We start from the raw sequence: 25864 nt of genomic DNA, 5'->3' as shown, positions 1-25864 counted from the left end.
TGGGCAGAGCAGGACAGTTCAGAGAACCACAGACCAATCAGAGTCAGGAGAGGTAGGGAGGGGTTGAGTGGGCAACCAAAGAATTCTGATTCTCCTTCACAAGACAAAAAAAAACAAAGGAAAGAAAGAGCAGGCTGCATCTAAATTTAGCAACAAGACACCTAGGACCTGAAGAAAGTGCTCAGCATAGTATACAAATTTCCAAAAGTGCCACCCAGTCCAACAGGAGTTGAAGCACAGGTCACAATCTAGGGGGAGAAGGGATGTTCCCAGAACAGCCAGAACACCCACGGGTTTTCTAATAAGACCACAGCTCAGACCCTGAAGCATTGAAGTGGCACCCCCTCTCTCCACAGGAAGGTCTTAACTGGGCTTCTCCAGAAATCTTTACCATGGCTGATTTTAGGACTGTCAGCAAAAGAGTCTCTGCAAAAGAGTTCAATGTAGATAAACTTCCTATATTCTTGTTGCCCTGTTTTACTTGGCCACTGGCAGAGAAGATAGCAGCACTCCAGGTGCTGGACACCCCCTTACTAGTTTTTCACAAACATATTCAGTATAGTACTTTGAAGAAATGTGCAAACAAGGCCTCTGGCCTTGAGCTGGGCTTCACAGAGATGTCTATATTTTTAAGATAAGTTACAATTGGGTTCCTTGGTAACAACTGGCAGGGAGAGGAAAAAAGGGGAAAAGAAGCTCTCCCCTTCTCAGGTGTTGTCCTTGAAGAGTTAACTTGACCAAAACAGTGAGGGAAAAAGCTGCTTTTATGTCAACTTCTGCAGACTGTGAACTTCTGAGACCCTCCCCTTACACACTGGGTATAAAACGCTGAAACTCCCTGAACTTGAGGTTCAGGGAATTGATTGATTACAGCAAAGGCTGTACCCTCTGAACCTGGCTGCAGCCAAATAAAACTGTTTCCTGCCATCTTCGGTGCCTTGCCTTGCCTCCTTTGTCCCTACAACAGATGAACCTCTGTTGGGTCCCGAGTACTGTCCAAACTAGTTGAAGCTGAAATGAACCCGGGGAGTCGCCAGAGTAGTCTCTGTTCAGGGACAGCGAGCAGAGGGGAAACCGTGACTCCCTTTTTGTTTGGTTTGGAATTATTGGAATTTGGGCAGTATAGAAATTCTGTCCTGGTCATGTCTGTGGGAAAGTGTGTGAAACTTTGTGAATGAGACAGACAAAGGGAAGGGTTCCGACCCAACCCGAGGGCCAAAGCAAGTGCAGAGTCCTGATCCGCAGTTCCGTGGCACCTCATACAGTCTATGGCGGAATTTCACCCACCAACATCCAGGTGAAAGCTCCAGGTCAGCGGTTGATACCGACTTGCAAGGCTAAGAGGGCCCTAAGGCCCCATGAGAGGAGTGGCAGGAGATGGACGAAGCAACTCTTGTCCTAAACGTGTTTTGTTCTAAAGTGTGCTCCACCGATGCAGGATGGAACATGGGAGGCACACTAAGGAAACTGAGCCTTCTGACATGTGTGTTAGAAACCTTTAGGAAGGCTTTCCTGGTAACTGTGGAGTGAAACTCACTCCACAAAGGTTGTATACTCTGTGAATTAGAATGGCCCACCCAAGATGTGGGCTGGCCACCAGATGGATCTTTAGAAGAGAGAGTCATTGCTGAGATCCTTTTGATTGTTGTTGGAACCCCTGAACCAATTTGCTTATATTGATTGCTTGCAAGAGATAGTTCAGAAACAGCCCCTTTGGTTGAGAGCCTGTCTAGATGGACAGTCCAAGCTGATGTTCACCAGGAGCGTCTCTAAGACCCAGAGGAAAGCAGCTAAACAGAAAATCTGACTAGGAAAGAGGAAGGCAAACAGTTTTTCCTGTGAGCCAGAAGATGACCCAAGACCTTATGTGCCACTCTACCCAACGTTGCCAAGACCACTGGGACAACAGACTCTCCTTTCAGCCCCCTTGTCCTCAGAGGCAACAAATGATGGCCCCCAATACTGGCTATTCCTTCCTCTGTGATGTCCTCAGAGCTAAAGGCTTCCTAGGACCAAAGACTCATTCACCTCCAAAGATGAAGGTGGGAGATTTGTCCCGAGACCATAGCCACAACTCAGATGAGAACTCTCCAGATGCCCCTGCAAGGGACTAAAGGACATACCCATGTTGACCAGAAGGGAAATGTCTGAGGGAGACAAGGCAGTTTTGTGTGCGAGCCTTTCACCACCACTGAGCTCATAAGATGGAAAAATCATACTCCCTCCTACATGGAGAAAGCTTGGGCCATGACTGATCTGATGCAGCCCATTATCCAGACCTAGGACGGGGCCTCAACAAAGAAGGTCTAAAAATGAAGAGATGTCAAGAAGCCCTCATAGAAACTCTAAAAGAAAAGTAAAAAGAGAACAAAACACACTGTCTGTGCCCAAGACTTAGAAGGAATCAGAGCCAGCCCTGAGCCCCAGCCTAAGCCCAGCACATCTGCAGACAATCAGAGCTGAGATAAGCCTCCCGCTGCTCTAGCATCTCCCTGTCGTACCCTCCATAGCCCTGAACATTTCTCTGGCAGCAATAATCAAAAGAGATGTGCCCAACTGACTCAGAGCAAAATGTCCAGGCCACCTCCGCTGCCGCCCATCTCTCTGCCCAGAGGTGCCCGGGGGAGGAGGGGCACATACAAGTGTAACATCCACAATGCAAGTTTGTCAGTAAAGAAATGCACAGGTGCAAGCAACAGGTGATCAATGCAGCCTTAGTGGGACAGGCTCAGAGAGCCATTTGCCAAAACTTACAATCCTAGAGGGCTTTACTAAGAAGTGTGCCAGTGAGCTGATTAAGGTGGCCACCACAGTTTTCATCGATCGAGATCCAGAGACTCAAAGACAGGCAGACCAAAAAGATGAAGAGGAGGATGGATCTTCTTACAGTGGCCCTCACCACAAACCCAGAGGTCACTCAAAGGGGGCGGGGTCTCACTAGAACAAAGCCAATGGTCCAAATGTTTATAAGGAAAAAAAAAGCGTGGCCAGAAAAATGGGAAGCCTCCAGTGGCCCCAGCAGGCAAGCACCCACTGTCATGCTCAAATGCTAAGCCTTGAACAGAGAAGGAGTGAATGTTTTCCTCCAGCCTTTGGTCCCAGCCCCTCCTTTCAGTTTCTTCCCAATTGCTTGGAAGTTGATGATTGACGAATATGGCAGGGGTCCCATAGACACCCAACTGCATCTGATGCACGGGACCCAGCACCTCAGGGGGGCTCAGGTGCTGCAAGCCTCCAAATGAACCATGAATATGTTCATGTTAACAGCAGATAGTGGGCCATAGGGTGCTCACTCCAAAAGGACTTGCCACCCTGGCTCCAAGCCACATGCTGGGAGCCACCAGCAGGAAGGGCCACAGAGCCCCATGCACCCAGGCATACTGAAAAAAAACACAAGCGGGGCAGCTACTGTGGAAAATTAGAGCAGGCTCCCACCTGGCAGGAGGAGAAAGCCACACAGTCAAGGAGCAACACCTAGATGGGCACAATGTGGCTGCCACACTGGTACCACCACTGACCTCCATCCTTGGCAGACAGCCCACGATGAGATTGACATAAGTGGCTTTTACACAAATGATGTCCCAGGTCATCAGTCTCTGTTAAGATTTACATTAGATTTAAGAGTTGGAGAATCCTAGCAGCCAAGATCCTGCAATGGGAGATAACTAAAAAAATAAAATAAAATAAAATCCTGCATCTTAAAGCACCAGAGGCTCTATATATGCCTCCCTTCCCTAAATGACAGTTCCTCCCAGAAAAAAAAGGGACATAATGTATGGGCAAGAAATTCTTAAACTTTTGGATGCACTGTGGGCTCCCAGGAAGGTTGTGATTATATATTGCCAATGTCATCGAAAGGGAAGCACTGTGGTTTCTCAGTTTCACCTCCCAGGTTCTTGAGTACACCATCTTTGTGACAGCACTGGACTCTACCGTAAAAGTCCACATCTATCAAGAAAAAGTCAAATAGCTTAGTCACCATCTGACTCAGCAATAGAACAGAACAACCACTGGGCCTCAAAAGAAACAGGAGATCTGCTCAATTCCAGTCCCTTCAACCTGCCATCAGACTACAGAATTCTTGGGGGCTACTGAGTTCAGCCATATATGGATCCCCATCTTTCAGTTAAGACAAAACCCCTCTATAAAGCCACAAAGAGGAGAGAATGGGATCGTCTAATATGGGGGCCAACTAAGCAAAAGGCCTTTGAAGACATTAAACAAGCACTCACCGGTGCACCTGGATTAGGGCTCCCTGACCTCACAAAGCCTTTCTTTCTGTATGTCCATGATAGGTCTGGAGTGGCTATGGGAGTTTTGACTCAGATGCTGGGGACATGGAACCCTCCAGTGGCCTATTTGTCTAAACAGCTGGACTCTGTAGCCCAGGACTGGCCACCTTGTTTACGGGCCCTTACAGCCACAGCTCTTCTGGTATTGGAAGCTGATAAACTGGCCATGGGGCAAAAGCTGGTTGTCAGAGTTCCTCATTCAATTTTGACATTGTTAGAATATAAAGGACACTATTGGTTGACTAATGAAAAAATGGTCAAATATCAGGGCATGATATGTGAAAATCCACGTATCCACGTCGAGGTCCTCAGAACTCTAAACCCAGCAACTTTGCTGCCCATTGGACCTGGAAAACCTGATCACATATGTGTTGAGGTCATGGATGAAGTGTTCTCCAGCAGACCAGACCTAACAGACCAGCCTCTCAAAGTCACTGATGCAGAGTTCTTCACAGATGGAAGCAGTTTTATAAAAGATGAGGTATGTTTTGCTGGATATACAATGGTCACTCTGGACTCCACTGTCAAGGCAGAACCTCTGCCTCAGGGAACTTCAGCACAAAAAGTAAAACTTATTGCTTTGATTCAAGCACCTCAGTTGCCAGCAGGAGTCTGTGTGGATATTTACATAGACTCAAAATATGTGTTGGCTACCCTTCATGTTCATAGGGCCTTATGTATGCTAATTAGGAGAGAAAAAAAAAGGGACATAATGTATGGGCAAGAAATTCTTAAACTTTTGGATGCACTGTGGGCTCCCAGGAAGGTTGTGATTATATATTGCCAATGTCATCGAAAGGGAAGCACTGTGGTTTCTCAGGCACCAGAGAGTTGACAGAGAGGCCAGGTTAGCTATCTGAAAGAAATGGGAAGAAAATCCAGTCCCAGGTTTAAATGCTGCCCTTCTGTCTGGCTGACTAGCTAACAAAATAGGAGCCAACATACTCCCAACATGAAAGTAAGTGATTTAAGACTGAAAAAAGAAGCTTTTCTCCTAGGTGGATGGTGGAGATTTTCTGATGGCCGGAATAGCTATCCCGGAGATTCTAGCCCCAGCCTTTATCAGACAGTTTCGCAGGAAAACATGTTGGACCTATGTTACCGCTGTTTACAGGTGATGAGTCCTTGCTTCCGCAATGCTGAAGTATAACACCAGAGAAGCACACCCAGGCAAGTTTAGAGTGGAAAGTAGAAACTTTATTAAGGACAGCAGAAAAGACTTCTCCCTGGAGGAAGAAGGGTACCCAAGAGGTGGAATCTGTGGAAGGGATTATAGCTAAGGTCTTCTTTCATCTTTCCCACATTTCTGTCCTTTGTTCTGTTATCTTGCAGTGATAGAATGTAGGTGAGAAGACTAAAGGTGAGGGGTAGATGGGCCAGAGGAGTAATCTGGGCAGGAAGGGCCTGGGGCTGCCTTTGACTAGTACTTCCCAGTTTGCTGGGAGCTGCTTCTTTAACATTCCTTTAGTATGGGCTCTGGGCCTTGGGAACATTAACATTTCAATTTCCCCAAGTGCTGCTCTGCTTTCCTGGGCTCCATTCTCAACATGGCCTTCATTTTTTATTTTACTGGATATTAGACCCGATTTACCTAACTACACTAACTACCTATCTTTAAATGTGGCTTCACATACAGCACTTGAGACAGTTCTATGTCCCCTGGCTCACAAGCAACACCTGGATGATCTGCAAACAATGTGAAGTTTGTGCTCACAACAATCCTTGTCAGGGGCCAGAGCTCCCAACAGGAATCCAAACTATAGGAGGAGCATCTTTTGAAGACTTGGAAGTAAACTTCACTGAACTACATGCTCAGGGGGCTATAAATAACTTTTGGTTTTTGTGTGTTCATACTCTGACTGGGTGGAAGCCTTTCCCACCCGCACTGAAAAGGCTAGGGAGATACTAGGATGCTTCTCTGGGAAATTATTCTCAGATTTGGTGTCCCAATAATTGTTGGCTCAGACAATGGGCCAGCTTTTGGGCAGAGGTGATATGATTACTGACCAAGAGTGTAAACATCAGATGGAAGTTACATACTGTCTATAGACTGCGGAGTTCTGGATGAACAGGACTTTAAGGTTCAATTGGATAAGCGGTGTCAGGAGACTCACTTACATTGTGATGAACTTCTCCCTATTACACCGTTGAGGATTAGATCTACTCCCACTAGGAGGAATGAAATTATCCAGGGAATTGGCTTCTTTCTCATTTCATTATGATTGTAGAGACCTGCCTTGTGGCCTTTCCTGTGCCTTCTAGGAATGGAGGAAAATCCTTCAAACTTGATTCTCTAGGATAGCAACACTTTTTCATGAACATTCTTAGGTCAGTGTTTAGACAAGAAATTCATTGCTGTGATGGATCCTCTTGTAGCCTGGCTGGAATGGAGCTTGCTTTGTCATTTGTTTGGTCCAGATTCTGGAACAGCCTCCTCTGCTTTATACAGCTGGATATGATTCCAGATTTACAGTCCAGAGTCCCAGGCTACATTCCCAGGCTTTCTCCTTACAGTATAAACAGTGTCTCTCTCATACTCTTTGTTGAAATCTTGACAGGCCTGCAAGGCTCACTAAAAGAAAAAAAGGTGGCTCTTCAGAAGAGAAACCTCTGCATGAAGCTGTTGCTGGTGTTCTTCAAGGGAAGTCTCTATCTGGCAGTGCTTTCTGAACTTGACTGTGACTCTGAATCATCTGGGGATGCTGCTAAGGTCAGATTCTGATGCTGGGGTGGGGTCTGAGATTCTGAGCTTCTGAGATTCTAGCAAGTTCCCCAGTGCTGCTGCTGCTGCTGCTGCTGCTGCTGCTGCTGCTGCTGCTAAGGGAACAAGAACTGCAAGGATGTACACACCAGTGCAGAGGCAGGAGATTGCCACATTAGCACAAGAAAGGTCCAGAGGGAGAACTCAAGGCCAGCCTGTTGCCATGACACCAGATTAATGACACTGAGCAGAAAGAGGGATGATCCCTGGAGTAGTTATCAAGTGATACCATCTTAATTACTCATTGAAAAGAGTGCTGCTTCCACCAGAGCATTATTTCCTGATCAATAGCCCTGTCTTGTCAAATATGCTTTCTGGCCATTTATAACCGAACCTTTGTTGTACTTGTCCTGAGAAAGAGAACCAGCTTCTCAGCCATCTCTACTTATCAGCAGCCCACATCCCTCAGGACCCACAGAAGTTTCTGTGTGGAGCTATTCTGAGTGGTTGGAAACTCCTCATCACTTGCTGTGTGTCAGGGACTTTGGGCTATGGATTACAGAGGCAGGCATCTCCCCTTGTAGCCCTTGTGTTATGCCCCTGAGGCAGGCCTCTGTTTGAGGGAAGGGAGGGGGTTCTTGTGAGCCCTCTTTGAGGCATTTTGACCTGGGCTTCCTGTTGTGGCCTGAAGGCTTGTGGCTGGACCTCCCTTCCCTCCATGATACCACCTCATTGATTAGAAAGGTATTGATGAATACAGGGGATTGAATAGTGTCCTCCCCAAATTTCTCTGTATTCCCTTTTCTGTTTGCCTCTGATTAGAGTTAGCAATTCTTTTCTTTTCTTTTTTTACAAGATTGGTGTTTTTTGTTTTGTTGTTGTTTTTTTTTGGACCTTTATTTTGTTTATTTATATGTGGTGTCGAGAATCGAACCCGGTGCCTCACACATGCTAGGCAAGTGTTCTACTCTGAGCCACAACCCCAGCCTGAGGCTGTTCCTTTCTATGGATCTTTTGTCTCATCACTGAGGAGGCCTGGAGACTTGGCAGAGTTAGCAGAGCAGTCCCTGTCACAATGCAGTGATGCCAGCTTACACCATCCTGCGGAAGACCTCTGGACAGAGAAGATGGTCCTGATGCTTGGCAGTGATCTATAGAAGACCCTCTGTATAAAAGGGAAGTGAACCAGGAACCCAGAACAGCTGGCTTGAGCCTTGAGCACCCTTGTTGGCTGATGCCTTCTTGGGGTTCTCAAAAACTAAAGTGATTGGAATGTGTAGGATCTAGGGTGCCAGGTCCTGCTGCTCCTGATGAAGACCTAGTTCTTTCAATTGACTCTAATTCCTACCTGTGAGGGTACTGTCTGCACTCAATCATTTCTTCTGCCTAGTTTATCAACTGTGGTGTGTTGATGAGTCCACCTGTGGAGTTCCCAGCCTCAGCCCTGGTCAGGAGGGCAAGTGTGGAGCACACAGACAATGAGCACACTGATGGACCTGGTACTGATACAGTCAGCACTGTTACAGTAAGCAGCTATTACCACCTGGCAGGGCCACTTTCCAGGGTTTAGCACCATGACAGGAAATGCTAAACTGATTAGGGACTTTGCCATCCTGCCAAAGCGTGTCTGGGGAAGACACCGCCAGAGGTTGATGAACCAATCACATATGTGCAGCAAAAAAAAAAAAAGTTGGTCTAACCAGAAAGGCTCAGCTTCTGAATTGAGGGGCAGGGCTTGTAGTAGTGCAAGTACAGCCAGTCCCAGAGGATCTTCAAAGAGCCATTGGGCATGTTCCCTGTGCACTTCCTCTTGCCAGCCAGGGAGAGAAGGCCTTGGTCCCCACCCAGATCATGTCCGACATGGTGCCTAGGAGCTAGACAGGGTCTTAGATGAGGTTTTCCTGGTGGCTTTTAGACCCATTTGGCCTCATCTGGGCATTCTGGGTGGGACAGGGGAACCAGGGTTGCACACATATCGACCAGGCCTGACAGCTCACAGGTCTAATATCCTTAACTTTTTTTTTTTAATATTTATTTTTTAGTTATAGTTGGACACAATACCTTTTTATTTTATTTATTTGTTTTTATGTGATGCTGAGGATTGAACCCAGGGCCTTGGACATGCTAGGTGAGTGCTCTACTGTTGAGTCACAACCCCAGCCCTGACCTCCTGAGCTTTAAGAGAATACATCCATGCTGTTTTAAGCCATTAACTGAGTGTGGTAAATTGTCTGCACTCAATCATTTCTTCTGCCTTGTTTATCAACTGCTTAAAGTCTGAATGTCTGGCTTTCTATAATTAGACTTTGGGCTGTTGAAGGAAAAAAATATTATTATTTACATTTTTTGTTTGTTTTGAGTATTTCTTTTATTTCTGTGCCCCCAACCCAGTATTGGGAATTGAACCCAGGGGTGCTTTACCACTAAGCTTCATTCTTAGCCCCTTTTTAAAAATGTTTTGTTTTGAAACAGGGGTTCATCAAGGTGCTAAGGCTGGCCTCAAACTTACAATCCTCTTGCCTCAGCCTCTCAACTTGCTGAGATTATAGGCATATGCCTTGGTGCCAACCTAGCATGTCCATACTTATTTTATGTACTTCTTAGTAATCAGAAAATTGCATACACATATATAATCACCTCTAAATAAGTATGCAAATTAATGCAACAGCATTTTACATTTTTATTTTTTCTCCTCTTTTTAAAATTTGTTCTTTTAGATATACATAATGGTAGATGTATTTTGACATATTTTACTTACGTGGAGTACATCTTATACTAATCAGAATCCCATTTTTGTGAGTTATACATGATATGGAGTTTCACTGGTCATGTATTCATTTATGCACCTAGGAAAAGTCATGTCCAATTCATTCTGTTGACTTTTCTATTCTCATCCCCCCTTCCTTTCATTCTCCTTTGTATAATCCACTGAACTTCCATAGCTGCTCCCATTGTTAGATCTGCATATCAGAGAGAACATTTGACTTTTGGTTTTTTAGAACTGGCTTTATTTTACTTAGCATGATAGTCTACAGAGTCATCCATTTACCATAATTTCATTCTTCTGAGAATATTCCATTGTGTATGTATACTACATTTCCTTTATCCATTCATCTGTTGAAGGATAGGTTGGTTCCATAACCTAACTGTTGTAAATTGAGCTGCTATAAACATTGATGTGGCTGTGTCATTGTATAATGCTGATTTTTAGTCCTTTGGGTATATAGCGTGGAGTGGGATAACAAGGCCAAATGCTAGTTCCATTCCAATTTTTCTGAGGAATGCAAGAGCATTTTAAAAGTCAAAAATTTTGAAAATAGGGCTGTGAGTATAGCTCAGTGATACAGTGCTTGCCTAGCAAGCAAGCACAAGGCCCTAGGTTCAATTCCCAGTATTGCAAATAAACAAATACATAGATAAAATTTAAAAATTAAAACCCCCAATTGTTGTCATTTCAAAAATGATCATTGAACTCATTGATGAAATTATAATGTAATTCAGGGAGGAAACAATTCAATTGTCTAACAGCCTTCCAAGGAAGCAGCACTTGTAAACAATGGTACGTCTGTGTCTATTTTAGTGGCAAGTTAAGCTGCAATAGAAATGAGTGGGCTATCTTTGTTGCAAATGAGTTACCTACAGATGAAATATACCACTTTCTTACTAGCTTGGGGAAGAGATCAGCCTGCTTGCTAAGGAGAATAAATTGTTAGTGCTTGAGAAGTGGGGAAAACTGTCAAGGGTCCTGAATTCCCAATGCTTATCTGGTGCTTTGTGAATGTTTTGTTGAATTTAATTTTGTACTTTAAAACAGAAAACTTCCCCTTTAATAAATTGATACAGTTGACATTCCACTTAGTATTACACATATAATAAAATGATCTCAGGGGCTAGGGCTGGGGATCAGTGGTAGTCAACTTGTCTGGCATGTGTGAGGCACTGAGTTCAGTTTTCAGCACCGCATATAAATAAATAAAACAAAGGTCTATCAACAACTAAAAATAAATTTAAAAAAGAAAGAAAATGATTTTAGTCCTGATATTCTGCCACAGAATGCACTCACCATTGGAAAAATGATAAGAGAGTTCTTGAGTCTCTTAAAGAAAATAGAATGAGCAATAATGCAAGCATGAAATGAGACAAAAGGAGATTCTCTGTTCTTTTTACACAGTTGATTTCTTGATATACTGATTTGCTAATCCCTGCTGCTGCTTCTATGTAAGAGAACATTAGTCATCTTGACCCATTGGCTTTAATGATTTTGGTGATTGTCAATTCCATTTGCATTTTCCTTTTGGAGGGGGGACCAGAGACTGAACTCAGGGGCACTCGGCCTATTTCCAGTCCTAGTGTATTTTATTTAGAAACAAGGTCTCACTGAATTGCTTAGCACCTCACTTTTGCTGAGGTTGGCTTTGAACTTGCAATCCTACTGCCTCAGACCCCTGAGCCGCTGGGATTACACCACACCCAGCTGCATCTTCCTTTTGAACACGCAATTGCGCTCAAAGGATAGAGGAATTTTGCAACAGTGTCTGAAATTGAGCAGAAAAAGATTTATCTCATTTAAAACACTTGGGTAAACAGGGTAGAGAACAAAGAGTGTGCTAGTAACACTGGTCCCTGCTGCATGTCTGCATATACTCTGGATGAGATTCATGGCTTATCAATAGCCATAGCTACTGTCTGTCATTGTTGCTGCTTTTTTCTCTTGGTCCCCTGGGCACTTAAACAACTTAATTGAGATAGAGTCCCTAGAAGGAAAACGTTTATTTTTCTGTTTCCCCCAAATTGGTGGCCAGGCTGTATTGCTCCAATGCTAGTCTTCCATACATCACAACTGTCTGCTTGTCCTTGGCCAGCTCCTTAAAGTACACTGGCCATGCTATTAGGCATATTGGCTGAAATGATGAGAAATAAAATGCATCAATCAAATTAAAATACATAAAAATATTTCCTTATAAACTCATGATACCTGAAATTAGCAAGTGTATGGCTTATCTCAATTAATTTACCCCTAAAACTCTTCAAGAGCCTGAGGATGAAGGTGGCAGGTGATTTAAGTGGAAGACAGAACTTAGCTCTTAGCTGAGGTGTTCTGAGCTCCTCACCTTGGTTTGAGTGTGGTGCTGATATCCCAGTGCCAAGGGTGAATGGGTTGTCTTCTCATTCTGGTCCTCTTATTTTGTGATTGTGTCTTGTCAACTGTCATTTTCTTCTTCCTCTGTCTCCCATTGCATCTGTTTTGTGCTTTTCCTGTGTCATTTTGCCTTTAGGGTAATTTTGGTTGTTTATGTTGGGTCTCAGCTACTATTAAGATTAAGTTCCTTGACAGTCAAAAATTTATTACTCAGGCTGGGGCTGGAGCTCAGTGGCAGAGAACTTGCCTAACCTGTGTGAGGCACTGGGTTCGATCAACTCAGCACAACATAAAAATAAATAAATAAAATAAAGTCATGCTGTCCATCTATAACTATAAAAATTTTTAAATTATCACTCATATTTGTCTCTCTTACAACATATCAAAGCTCTGTGCACATACACATTTGCTGAGTATTTATTGACTGAATAATGGCAACTGATTGAATTATTAACTTACAGATTCTTACAGGGCCAGGTCTGCAATGGCCTGGAAGAGTTACCTGGTAGATGCTTACCAAGGATCTTTACTGTATCCTTTTAAAAATTATGTAGAATATAATTTTGTAAGCAAATTCCTTTTTCAAAAAAACTTAATGTATTTTGTAGTTGCTGATGAAACTTTATTTTATCTTATATGTGGTGCTAAGAATCAAACCCAGTGCCTCACACCTTCTAAGCAAGTGCTCTACGGCTGAGACACAACCCCAGCCCAGCACTGCTTTTTGTTTTAATTGATGATGTTTACATTCATAGCAAGTTTTACTTTTTTTTTCTTTTGGTGGTGCTGGGGATTGAACAGCAGGGCCTCTTGTGAGTGAAGCAGGCAGTCTACCAACTTACCTATATCCCCAGGCCCATAGAATGATTTTTAAAAAGCTGTATTTATCCATCAAATCTACCTTATTTTATTTGTTGCCATACTGAGGATTGAACTATGGTTTGGCACATGCTAGGAAACACTCTTCCACTGAGTTGCATCTTCAGCCCTACTTCATTCTTTGGACAAAGGACATGTATATAAGGATATTTTAGAATTTTTAAAATGACCAAGCACATCCCAAGATACTTATTATTTGAATAGAATTTATTGTCTGTAGAAGTCTTGGAGCTTCCAATTTCATTGAAAAGAAATACTGATGAAGTCTAAATCAATCACAGTAAGACAAAAATGAAGGTAAGTTTGTCACATGGAGTCATTAGGATGGTTTCAAACTAGCCCTTTTTTCCTTTTTTCTATTTTTGAAAATGATGTTCAGTTAATCTATATAGCCTTTTACATAGATAAACTAAAAGCACATTGTAAAAGCTATACCTTTATTCATTAACTACTGAAATCAAACTCTGATAGCTTTTAAAAATATATTTTTAGTTATACATGGACATAGTATATTTATTGTATTTATTTATTTCCTGTGTGATGCTGAGGATTGAACCCTGTGTTTCACATGTGCGAGGGAAGCGCTCTGCCACTGAGCATAACCGCAGCCCTCAAACTCTGCTAGCTTTGATTGTTCATATCAGTAAGCCCTTACTCCACTGGGTCACCATATCCCTCTGTTGGAAAAAAAAAAAAAAAGAAAGGTGTTAGGAAGAGGAAAGAAAGAAGGGATGTGACAGCTCATGCTGAGAAGGACCCCTTCTGTCCATTCACCTGTCCATTTAGAGCACAGGTAACTCTAAAATGTGTCCCAGACCCCCTGGATTATTTTTACCTATGATACCCAATTATCAAGAGTCCCATAAAACCGTGTCAGGCTAAACCAAATAAAATAAACCAAGGGTGAAAAAAACATTGAGAACATTTGGAAAATTACACAAAAAAAGTTAATAAAAGGGTAGAGATCATTCAGTCATATTTGAATTAAATTCTATAGTCATATAATATATTAAATAAGAAGTATTGGGTCTCTGATTACCATGTGTTTCTAACATTATCTAGATCTTGAGGCCAGATATGAGTGCTCAAATGATCTGGCACTGTGCATTGTCGTATGTGAAATGAAAATATTTCTAACAAATGTATCACGGAATGTAACTGATTCAGCTACTTACAGTGGAATTTGAATTCTGGAATTATCAAAGAAATCATCAATTTCTTTGTTATTAAAAAGGACTGAGTTGTACAAAATAAGTGTATTGTCTATTATTTATGACTCAGGTCTAAGATTTTTTTTTGGAAAATGAATAAAATCTTTATGTAACTATTAATCTGACATCTGGTGTTTTACAATACCAAATAAGAAAGTGTTGACATTTTATAATTTGTTGCTGACACAAACCCATAAAATGAAATGTCATCTTCTAATTATTTATTGATACCAACCTATCACAATTCCTACACTAACTTTTAAATGTGCTGTATTTAATTTTCCGGTACCATCAATCTCCCCGCAGCATAACTCAGGTGACTCAACATAATCTTCAGATTAAACAGTGCCTCCTGTCATTCTATGAACACTCTATGTTCCAATAAGGTTGAAAAATGTGTGAATAAGTTCAGTTGCAATCACTAAGACAGGCTTCTGATTAAGGGCTGTTAGAGTAACCACCATCCTTTGAAATGAGGGAAATTTTTATTCTATAAGTTTACATTTGGAATAACCATTTGGTGAAGAAAAATCACTCTTCATTAAAGTTGGTAAACATGAGAAATGGCTGATATAACCACTTCCTAATTTATTCATTTGTTTAATTCTTTTTTTGGTACCAGGAATTGAACTCAGGGGTGCTTAACAATTGAATCACCTCCCCAGCCCTTTCTTAATATTTATCTAGAGACAGGGACTCACTGAGTTACTTAGAGCCCCGCTAAATTGCTGAGGCTGGCTTTGAACTCACATTCCTCCTGCCTCAGCCTCCTGAGCCATTGAGATTACAGGCATGTGCCATGGCATCTGGATATTCATGGCATCTTGTTTATTCTTCAAAAAATATTGATACTACTGTGTGCCATCTACTTGCCAACTGCAGATACAAAAGTACAAAGTAGACATGGTCTCTGCCTCAAGGAATTTGCATTGGAATTAAGTCAGTCATGTGTGTTGCCACATGCACTTTTAAAAATTTTTTTGATCTCTTTATTTTTTATTTGTTCTTTTTAGTTATACATGACAGTAGAATGTATTTTGACATATTATACATATGTGGAGTATAACATCTCATTCTATGATTGTACATAATGTAGAGTTACACTGGTCATGTGTTCATATGTGAACATATGAAAGTTATGTCTAATTCATTCTGCTGTCTTTCCCATTCCCATCCCTCCTCTCTTTCCCCCATTCTTCCCTGTCCAATGCAATAAACCTCCAGCCCTTCCCTCATTCTCCCACTTATTGTGAGTCAGCATCCACATATCAGAGACAACATTTGGCCTTTGGTTTTTGGAATTGATTTATTTCCTTTAGCATTCTACAGAGCCATCCATTTACTGTCAAATGCCATAATTTCATTCTTCTTTGTGGCTGAGTAATATTACATTGTGTATATATACCACATTTTCTTTATTCATTCATCTGTTTTTACTTTATTTGTTCTAATTAGCTATACTTGACAGTAGAACACATTTTGACACATCATACATTAAGGGAGAACTCCTCCCTCTTCTGTTTGTACACAATATAGAATCATACTGGTCGTATAATTGTATATGCACACAGGGCAATAATGTCTAATTCATTCTACTACCATTTCTACTCCCATATTTCCTCTTCTCCCTTCACTCTCCTCTGTCTAACCTCAATTACATCTGTTCTTCCCTAGTCCCCACCCCCTTATTGTGAATTAGCATCCACATATCAGAGAAAACATTTGGCCTTTTTTTTTTTTTTAAAAAAAACTGGCTTATTTCCCTTGATAGTCTACAGAGCCATCCATTTACTGGCAAATGCCATAATTTCATTCTTCTTTAAGTCTCAGTAATATTCTACTGTGTATATATACCACATTTTCTTTATCCATGCATCTGTTGAAGGACATCTAGGTTGGTTCCTCAGTTTGGCTATTGTGAATTGAGCTGTTATAAACATTGATGTGGCTGTATTACTGTAGCATACTGATTTTAAGTACTTTGGATATATAATGAGGAATAAGGTAGATGGGTTAAATGGTGGTTCCATTTCAAGTTTTCTGAGAAATCTCCATACTGCTTTGCTTTATGGTTCCACCAATTTGCATTCCCACCACCAATGTATGAGTGTACATTTTCCCCTACATCCTCACCATTATTTATTATTGCTTTTATTCTTAATAATTGTCATTCTGACTGGAGTGAGATGAAATCTTAGTTTTGATTTGCATTTCTCTAACTGCTAGAGATGGTGAACACTTTTTCTTAATTATTTGATCGATTGTATTTTTTCTTCTGTGAATCATCTGGTTCCATTCCTTAGCCCATTTGTTGATTGGGTTATTTGTGTGTTTTTTTTTATGTTAAGTTTTTTGAATTCTTTATATATCCTGGTGATTTATGTTCTATCTGAGGTGCATGTGGTAAAGATTTTCTTTAATTTTGTGGGCTTTCTCTTCATGTTATTGATTGTTTCCTTTGCCGAGAAGAAGCTTTTTAGTTTGAATCCATCACATTTATTAATTCTTGATTTTAATTCTTAACACTTTAGGTGTCTTGTTAAGGAAGTCAGTTTCTAAGCCAACAAGGTGAAGATTTGGACCTACTTTTTCTTCTAGTAGGTTCTAATAGAAATAGAAAATAAATAGGAAATTTGAAGACATCAACAAATTTCTAGAGACATATGACCTATTCAAATTGAATCAGGAGGACATACCCAATTTAAACAGATCAGTTTCAAGCAATGAAATAGAATATGCCATCAAAAGCCTACCAACCAAGAAAATCCAAGGACCAGATGGATTCGCAACTGAGTTATACAAGATCTTCAAAAAAGAATTAATACCAATATTCCTCAAGTTATTCCATGAAATAGAAAAAGAAGAACCCCTCCAAACTCATATTATGAGGCTAATATCACCCTATACCAAAACCAGACAAATGTACCTCAAGGAAAGAAAACTTCTGTCCAATATCCCTGATGGATATAGATGCAAAAATTCTCAGTAAAATTCTGGCAAATTGCATACAAAAACATTAAAAAGATAGTGCATCACAATCAAGTGGGGTTCACTTCAGGGATTCAAGGTTGATTCAACATACAGAAATCAATAAATGTAATTCATCACATCAACAGACTTAAAGACAAGAGTAATGTGATCATTTCAATAGATGCAGACAAAGCACTTGACAAAATACAGCACCTCTTCATGTTCAAAACACTAGAAAAACTAGGGATAGTAGGAACATACTTCAACTTTGTAAAAGCTATATATGTTAAACCCAAGACCTGCATCATTCTAAATGGAGAAAAATTGAGAACATTTCCTCTAAAAAACCAGAACAAGGGGCTGGGATTGTGGCTCAGTGGTAGAGCACTCATCTTGCACATGTGAAGCACTGGGTTCAATCCTCAACACCACATAAAAATAAATAAATAAAATAAAGATATTGTGTCCAACTACAACTTTTAAAAAATATTTAAAAATCAAACTAGAACAATACGAGAATGCCTTTTTTTTTAATCACTTTTCTTCAACATAGTCCTGGAAACTAACCAGAGCAATTAGAGGAAAGAAATTAAAGAGATATGAATAGGAAAAGAAGAACTCACTATCCCTATTTGCCAATGACATGATTCTATATTTAGAAGACACAAAAAATTCCATCTGAAAATCTGTAGAACTCATAAATGAATTCAGCAAAGTAAGAGGATATAAAATTAACACCCATAATACATCAGTGATGAATCCACTCAAGGAGAAATTAGGAAAACTACCCCATTTGCAATAGACTCACAAAAAAAAAATAAAATAATTGGGAATCAATCTAACAAAATAGGTGAAAGACCTCTACAGTGAAAACTATATAACTCTAAAGAAAGAAATTGAAGAAGACCTTAGATGAAGGAAAGATCTCCCATTCTTGGATAGGCAGAATTAGTATAGTCAAAATGACCATACTACCAAAAGTGTTATACAGATTTAATGCAATTCCTATTAAAATCCCAATGAAATTCTTCATAGAAGTAGAAAAAGCAATCGTGAAATCCATTTGGAAAAATAAGGGACCCAGAAGAGCCAAAGCAATTCTTAGCAAGAAGAGTGAAGCAGGAGGCATCACAATATTAGACCTTAAACTATACTACAAATCCATAATAACAAAAACAGCATGGTATTGGCACCATAACAGACATGTAGGCCAATGGTACAGAATAGGAGACACAGAAACAAACCCACATGAGCACAGTTATTTCATACTAGACACAGTCACCAAAAACATTTGTGGAGGAAAGATAGTCTCTTCAACAAATGCTTCTGGGAAAACTGGAAATCCATATGTAGCAAAATGAAATTAAATCCTTATGTCTCACCCGGTACAAAGCTCAACTCATTTTTCTGTGGAAGGGCATCTAGGTTGGTTCCATGTCTTAGCTATCGTGAATTGAGCTGCTATGAACATTGAGCCCCATGCACTCTTGGAAAGAACCATTGTCCAGGGGTTTTCCTGTATTCAACCACACTTCGTTCAAAGCATATTTTCCACAGATAATATTCACAGGTGTGACTTATGAGAACTTGATCGTGCTGTAAAAAGTTTGAAACAATTTTCTAAATGGAGGCCAACAGAGCAATTGAGAACATCATTTACAATACCTTGAAAGATTGACAAAGCGTTACCTAATCTCAAAAGACTATAATCCTATGGTCAAAATGTTGAAGATTAAAAGAATTTTTTCATTCCTACTACCTAATGTTTCTCAGCTTTCTGCATCAATAAAGTTCCTTGGGACATTTGAAATCATTCTTTTGCAGTGGTGAGGGCCCATAGTCCTAGTTTCTTGGGAGGCTGAAGCAGGAGAATTGCTTGAGCCCAGGAGTTCAGGGCCAGCCTTAGCAACACAGTGAGACCTCCATCTCCAAATAAATGAATGAAATATAACATTAAACCACTTAAGCCAAGAAGGACTGCAGGTAAATTGATTTTCAACATCAGCTGGAGACCAAGCCTTCAAAAATGGGCTTTTGGGGGACATTTAATATCCAATCCACAACTATAATTTTACTCACTGACTATATATAGAGAGAGAACATTTGTTCTCTAGTGCATCTTCTCCCCTACAATCCACAGAAAATAATAACAACCACAAATAATTAGAGGGAGCACAGACCAGAAGAAGTAGTAGTTCTAGTAACAACAAAACCCAGCCAACCATGTCAACAGCCCTTTCTTTACTCTGGTGTTGGTCATGTAGTCATGATGGTGTTACAAAGTGCTAACAATCCCTCCTGACTTCGGAAATCTCCGATCATGTGTTAGAGCCAATGCATGGGATACACCCACTTTTGTAGAAAACAGAGGTTTGTTTTAAAATTTCATGACTTTTGAAGCAGCCATATAATAAAGACCTAAATTTTAAGATTTCTGTAATTTCCTCTCAGTGGAGAGTTATCAGAGATAAACAGAAAATTGGTTTAAAAAATTCTATTTAAATGAGTGAAGCTATTTGGTCCTAAAGTAGTGAATCCGAACTTTTTTCCCAAAGGGTTTAGGGAGGCATTTTAGTGACTTAGACTGGTGGACAAATGTCTCTCTTCTTTCCTGACTTTTCATATTCACAGGTAGTTCTGGAACATTCTGATTCCCACTCAGGTCATCTCTTGCTATACCCAGACTTGTGACTCCTCTGGGGGAAGGAAAAAGTCAAGTTGCTTCCCTTGTTTCCAAACTATGATCTCAATCTTAAGGTTTTGTTATTGTTATTGTTGTTGTTTAGTTGTAGATGGACATGATACTTTTATTTTATTTATTTTTATGTGGTGCTGAGGATCAAACACAGTGCCTCACATGTGCCAGGCAAGCACTCTACCACTGAGCCACAATCCCAGCCCTTCAATCTTAAGTCTTAAAAACAGATATTATGGGGTAGCTCACACATTCCTTTAAATTTTCTCATCCTCAGAATTACTAATGTTAGCCAAGTATGGTGGTATATGCCTATAATCTCCACAATTCAGGAGACTGAGGCAGGAGAATCACAATTTCAAAACCAGCCTCAGAAACTTAAATGAGACAGTAAGAAACTTAGCAAAACAAAACATGAAAAGAGGTTCTGGGGCTGTAGCTCAATGGCAGAGCGCTTGTCTAGCATGTGTGAGGCACTGGGTTTGATCCTCTGCACCACATAAAAATAAACAAATAAGGTGAAGTGGTGGCACACACCTGTAATTCCTGTGACTCAGGAGGCTGAGGCAAGAGGATGACAAGTTCTATGCCAGCCTCAACAAATTAACAAGGCCCTCAGAAACTAAAAAAAAAAAAAAATAGGTCAGAGGATGTGGCTCAGGAGCACAGTGCCCCTGATTTCAATCTCCAATATAAAACAAAAACCTATTTGGCACTGGGCAACATTATAGAAATCCTAATGCAACAGTAATCAAAGAACTCACAGTTTGTTTGTCTATATTGTTGGCTTCCCAAGTTCGTTTCAGAGTGTAGTTTTTTAAATAATTAATTTATTTGTTCTAATTATTTATACATGAGAGCAGAATGCATTTTGATTCACAGTACACAAATGGAGAACAATTTTTCATTTCTCTGGTTGTGCACAAAGTAAAGTCACACTATTGATGTCATCATATGTGTACCTGGGTAATGATGTCCATCTCATTCTACCATCTTTCTTATCTCCATGACCCCTCCCTTCCTCACACAACCTTTTGCCCTATCCAAAGTTCATGCATTCCTCCCATGATGTACCCATTATGGATCAGCATTCACTTATCAGAGAAAACCTTGGCCTTTAGTTTTTTGAGATTGACTTACTTCATTTAACACAATTCTTCAACTCCATCCATTTATCTGAAAATGCCATGATTTTATTATCTTTTATTGCTGAATAATATTCCATTGTGTATATATACCACATTTTCTTTATCCATTCATCTACAGAGGGCATCTAGATTGGTTCCACAGTTTAGCTATTATGAATTGTGTGGCTATAAACTTTGATGTGGCTGTGTTCCTGTAGTATGCTGTTTTTAAATCCTTTAGGTATAAACTGAGGAGTGGGATAGCTGGGTCAAATGGTGGTTCCATTCCAAGTTTTCTAAGGAATCTCCACCAATTTGCAGGCTCAACAGCAATGTACGAGTATGCCTTTCCCCCCACATCCTTGACAACACTTAATATTACTGACTGAAGTGAGATGAAATCTTAGATTAGTTTTGATTCTCATTTCTCTAATTACTAAAAAGTTAAACATTCTTTCATATATTTGTTGGTCAATTGTATATCTTCTGAGAAGTGTCTGTTCAGTTCCTTAGCACATTTATTGATTGGGTTATTTGTTTTTTCGGTGTTAATTTTTTGGGGTTCTTTACATATCCTGGACATTAGTGCTTTCTCTGATGTGCATATAGTAAAAATTTGCTCCCATTCTGTAGGCTCTTTCTTCACCTCATTGTTTCTGTTTCTGAGAAGAAGTTTTTCAGTTTGAATCCATCTATTTATTGATTCTTGATTTATTTCTTGGGCTTTAGGAGTCTTGTCAACAGAGTGTAGTTTTTAAGAATGAGTTTTATGAATAAGTTTATCCAATGAGCTAGGAATGGAATACAAGACAAATGAGTTCTAGGTGGCAGTGGAAAAAAAATAGGAAAAGTCTTAATTTATTACATAAGAGAAAGAAAGTTTAATAATACATTTGGAGAGGTTGCATAGTGGAGAGAGTAATGAGTCTGGAGCCAGACAGCCAGAGTTCAAATCCCAGCACTCCATTCCTGAGCTGGGACACCTTGGGGAAGTTACTTAATTGTTCTACCCCTCAGTTTTCTCAACTGTCTTCATCTCCAAGTGGTGGGTAATAGTGAGGCTTGCTATTTATATAGAACTCAATATAGCACCTGTTTCCTAAGAAGTTCTCAATTTAGGAAAGCCATTGTTTTTCTTCCCCAGGTCTATTTAGGTAAAGTTCTCTTAGATTGGTCTCTCATTCAGTTCTGTGGTACATAACATACTAAACTTATCCAAACTTGCTGTCCTTCTACTTTGACCAATAGTGCAGGAATGGGGAAGTCTCCTGGAGAAAGTCCCCTAGGATGTCATGTATGGTGCTCACCCTAAGGGCAGACTTTGTAGAAGTTAAATTTACCTTTTGATAATACACTCATGTTACTCTACTTTTGGATAGCTTTAAGAATCTGGATGCTATTTAGGGTTTATAGTTAATTTAGGGTTTGGGTGTCTCTTCATCTACAATTTGATTAATATGAGTAATTCAGTTAAATATTTGATGAACCCATCTCAAATGCAAGGCAGTTAATGTAAAAAGTTCTGTAAAAATGACTAAGAAACAGTTCTCAGTCTTGGGTTTGACAAGGAAGTCTATTTAACAGATTGCTAAATACATCTAATGACATTCTTACATGAAATAGGGGAGGAAAGAATCATTTATACAAGATGATCACATTGTTGTGAATTTCTTCCAAATGTCTCTTATCAGCTGCTTCTAGCGTCATAACATAATCCTAAACATCCATCTCTGAGGTTTATTTCACTACATGTATCCCTGGTAAACTGAGAAATTGATTATATATGATCAAAGATAATTCTGATTGTCAACAAAAGAAAGGAAGGTTGTTTTTTTATGCAAAAATAAAAAGACAGTTCCACAAAATAGAATGTGCTGTTTTTCCCCAACTCACAAGGATATAGAGCCATAAAAGGAAGAAAATTTTAAAAACACTGGGTTTGATCCTCAGCACCACATAAAAGTAAATAAACAAAATAAAGATACTGCGCCCATGTACAACTAAAAAATATTAATTTAAAAAAAGGGGGGCTGAGGATGTGGCTCAAGCGGTAGCATGCTCACCTGGCATGCACAGGGCACTGGGTTAGATCCTCAGCAGCACATAAAAAATAAAATAAAGATATTGTGTCCATCAAAAACTGAAAAATAAATATCTAAAAACTTCTCTCTCTCTCTCTCTCTCTTTAAAAAAAAAGAAAAGAAAAAACAGCTGACAATACAATGGGGAGTTTCAGCAGGTGGTGTTGGAAGTAGAAGTGGAAGGAGAGATGAAGGTGAGCAAATGAACTTCCTGTCATCTCTCAGTGAGAAGCTGGTCAGAAGCAGCCTTGGGCCAGGGGATGTGGCTCAGTGGAGAGGGATCCTAGCATTCACGAGGCCCTGGGTTTGAACACCAGTACAGCAAAACAAAAAAGAAGAAAGAAGAAAGGAAGGGAGGAAGAAAAGCAGCCCTGGGTGGACAAGTTGCACATGCAGTGCTTTGCAAAACTGTCCAGGACAAATTTTTGCCCCTAGAAATTCTACTGCAATCAACAGACAGAGTATACGGCAGGTGTTTTCAACCCTAGTTGTATATTGGCCTCCTCAGACCAATTTTTGTTGGGTCAGGACCCAGATACCATCAGTTCTTTTGAATGTTTCTAGTGTCCAGACAGGATGAGAATCCTGGTCTTGTAAATGTGGATTTTCCAGAACAATTATTACACCGGGAGTTTGTATTGTCTTGGATGGCAAGTTGCTAAATTATAACTGAGTAGAGTTTATTTTTCTAAACTTTTGTGGTTTTGTCTTCAGTCATCATCATTTTGTTTTTGCTTTTGAGATGGAATCTCACTTCAGATTGGTCCTGAATTTATGATTCTCCTGTCTCAACCTCCCAGTTCATGGCACCCCAGGGCAGAGGCCTTGCTGGTGTTCAGATGGAGTGGATTTGGCTTTTGCATCTGAAATAAGAAAAAAACAATATACAAAGGAAAAATGAATTTAATTGGAGTTTGACCCAAACTGAGAAGGCAGCTAGTCTTCCTTCTCTCATCCTACACTAGTGTTGCAATTTATAGGAACAAAAGGCAGGAATATACATATGCAGATTTTGCCAGGCTGTGCTACGCCAAGATATGTTACAATTCCAGTTTCCAGCCCATTATCCAGACCTAGGATGGGGACCCAACAAAGAAGAAGGTCTAAATATAAAGAGATGTCAAGAGACCCTCAGAGAAAGTCTAAAAAAATAGAAAAAAGAGAACAAAACACACTGTCTGTGCCCAAGAGTTAGAAGGAATCAGAGCCAGCCCTGAGTCCTAGCCAAAGCCCAGCACATCTGCAGACAAACAGAGCTGAGCTAAGCCTCCCGCTGCTCCAGCATCTCCCTCTCACACCCTCCATAGCCCTGAACGTTTCTCTCGGCCCCACATCTGCCTAAGGCCCCTCTGCCCTATGAAACTGGCAGCAATAATCAAAAGAGATGTGCCCAACTGACTCAGAGCTAAATGTCCAGGCCACCTCCGCTGCCGCCCCTCTCCCTGCCCAGAGGTGCCCAGGGAAGGAGGGGCACATACAAGTGTAACTGTTTGTCTATTGTCATCCATTTGGATGCAGCAATCTGAGCTGTTGAACTCTCCATATATTTATTTTTCCTCAGCCAGTTTCCAAACTCCCAGGACCCAATTGGCAAAGTGCACCTCAAACTCTAATGCAAAAAGGAATCACCAGCCCATACTTTAAAAAGAGATTCTGATTCAGTAGTTGGAAGTGCAGTTCTAACCAGCCCTCAGGTGATGCCCACAGAAAGGAACCACACCACACAGTACTAATAGATTAAAAACCATAGCCAACATGACCTGGGCCTACAGGGCAAAGCCTTTTCTATTTCCTTTTCACAAACCAGATCCTGGTGTTTGCTGCTGCAGCACACTACCCACCATTATAGAAAAGGGAAGAGAAGATCTTTGCTTCATGGGGTATGATGAGCTGTGATTTCTATGTGCCATTAGGCAGGGAAGTATAAACAAAAAACTCTGAGCTCTTGATTTCTGCTTTGGATCAGTTAGAAACACTTGTCATTGGTACCCTGGTGCTCCAACATCTGCCCTTTCAAATGTTTGGATATACTTGGGGGTTTTGATGGCATTGTGAAATAAAGTTTTATTTTAGGCAATGAAAACTTATGTCTCAGCAACATCATTTTAATTTCAGTTGCCTTTAGTGATTACAAGATACCCTTTATGATTTATCACTATCTCCTACTTTATCTATGGCTTTAGATATCTTTCTCTATTTTCTAAAACACCTTTTCACAAACGTAGAACAGTAAATAGGAATGGGAGATCAAGAGTCTTTCTCTTTTCACATCTAATGGCAGGAAAAGAGTAGAGTCCATTTATCCAAATGCATACAATTGAAAAATCAAAATTAAACCCCCTTTTTTTATTGATAAAAGGGGAAAAGAAGGGGCTGGGGATGTGGCTCAAGCAGTAGCGCGCTCGCCTGGCATGCGTGCGGCCCGGGTTCGATCCTCAGCACCACATACAAAGAAAGATGTTGTGTCCCCCGAAAACTATAATAAATAAATAAATATTTTTAAAAAAAAGGGGAAAAGAAGGTTTATTGCTTTGCTAACAAAGGAGAAACACAGGGGACTCCTGTCCCAAAGGCTGTGAGTCTGCCCATCAGCAGGAACAGGGGGCTTTTATAGAGGTGATTCAGAGAAAATGAGATTAGGGAGAAGAGATCAGGAAGGTGAAGATCAGGGAAAAAAAGGATAGGAAAAAGATTAGAAAGAAGATCAGGGAGAAGAAGGTTGGACAAAAGAAAAAAAAATGTAAGTTTCAAAGCCCCAAGGCATATAG

General features: G+C 40.4%; 1 pseudogene; it reads right to left on the bottom strand.

The window, feature by feature from the left end:
• Positions 1–8215: 8215 nt before the first annotated feature.
• LOC139704155 (homeobox protein TGIF2 pseudogene) lies at positions 8216–8860 on the bottom strand (annotated as a pseudogene).
• Between the last annotated feature and the right edge of the window lie 17004 nt (positions 8861–25864).

Source organism: Marmota flaviventris, unplaced genomic scaffold (genome assembly GCF_047511675.1).
Source record: "Marmota flaviventris isolate mMarFla1 unplaced genomic scaffold, mMarFla1.hap1 Scaffold_334, whole genome shotgun sequence".
Taxonomy (NCBI): Eukaryota; Metazoa; Chordata; class Mammalia; order Rodentia; family Sciuridae; genus Marmota; species Marmota flaviventris.
The sequence above is the reverse complement of the archived record's forward strand: the minus strand, read 5'-3'. Positions and strand labels throughout refer to the sequence as shown.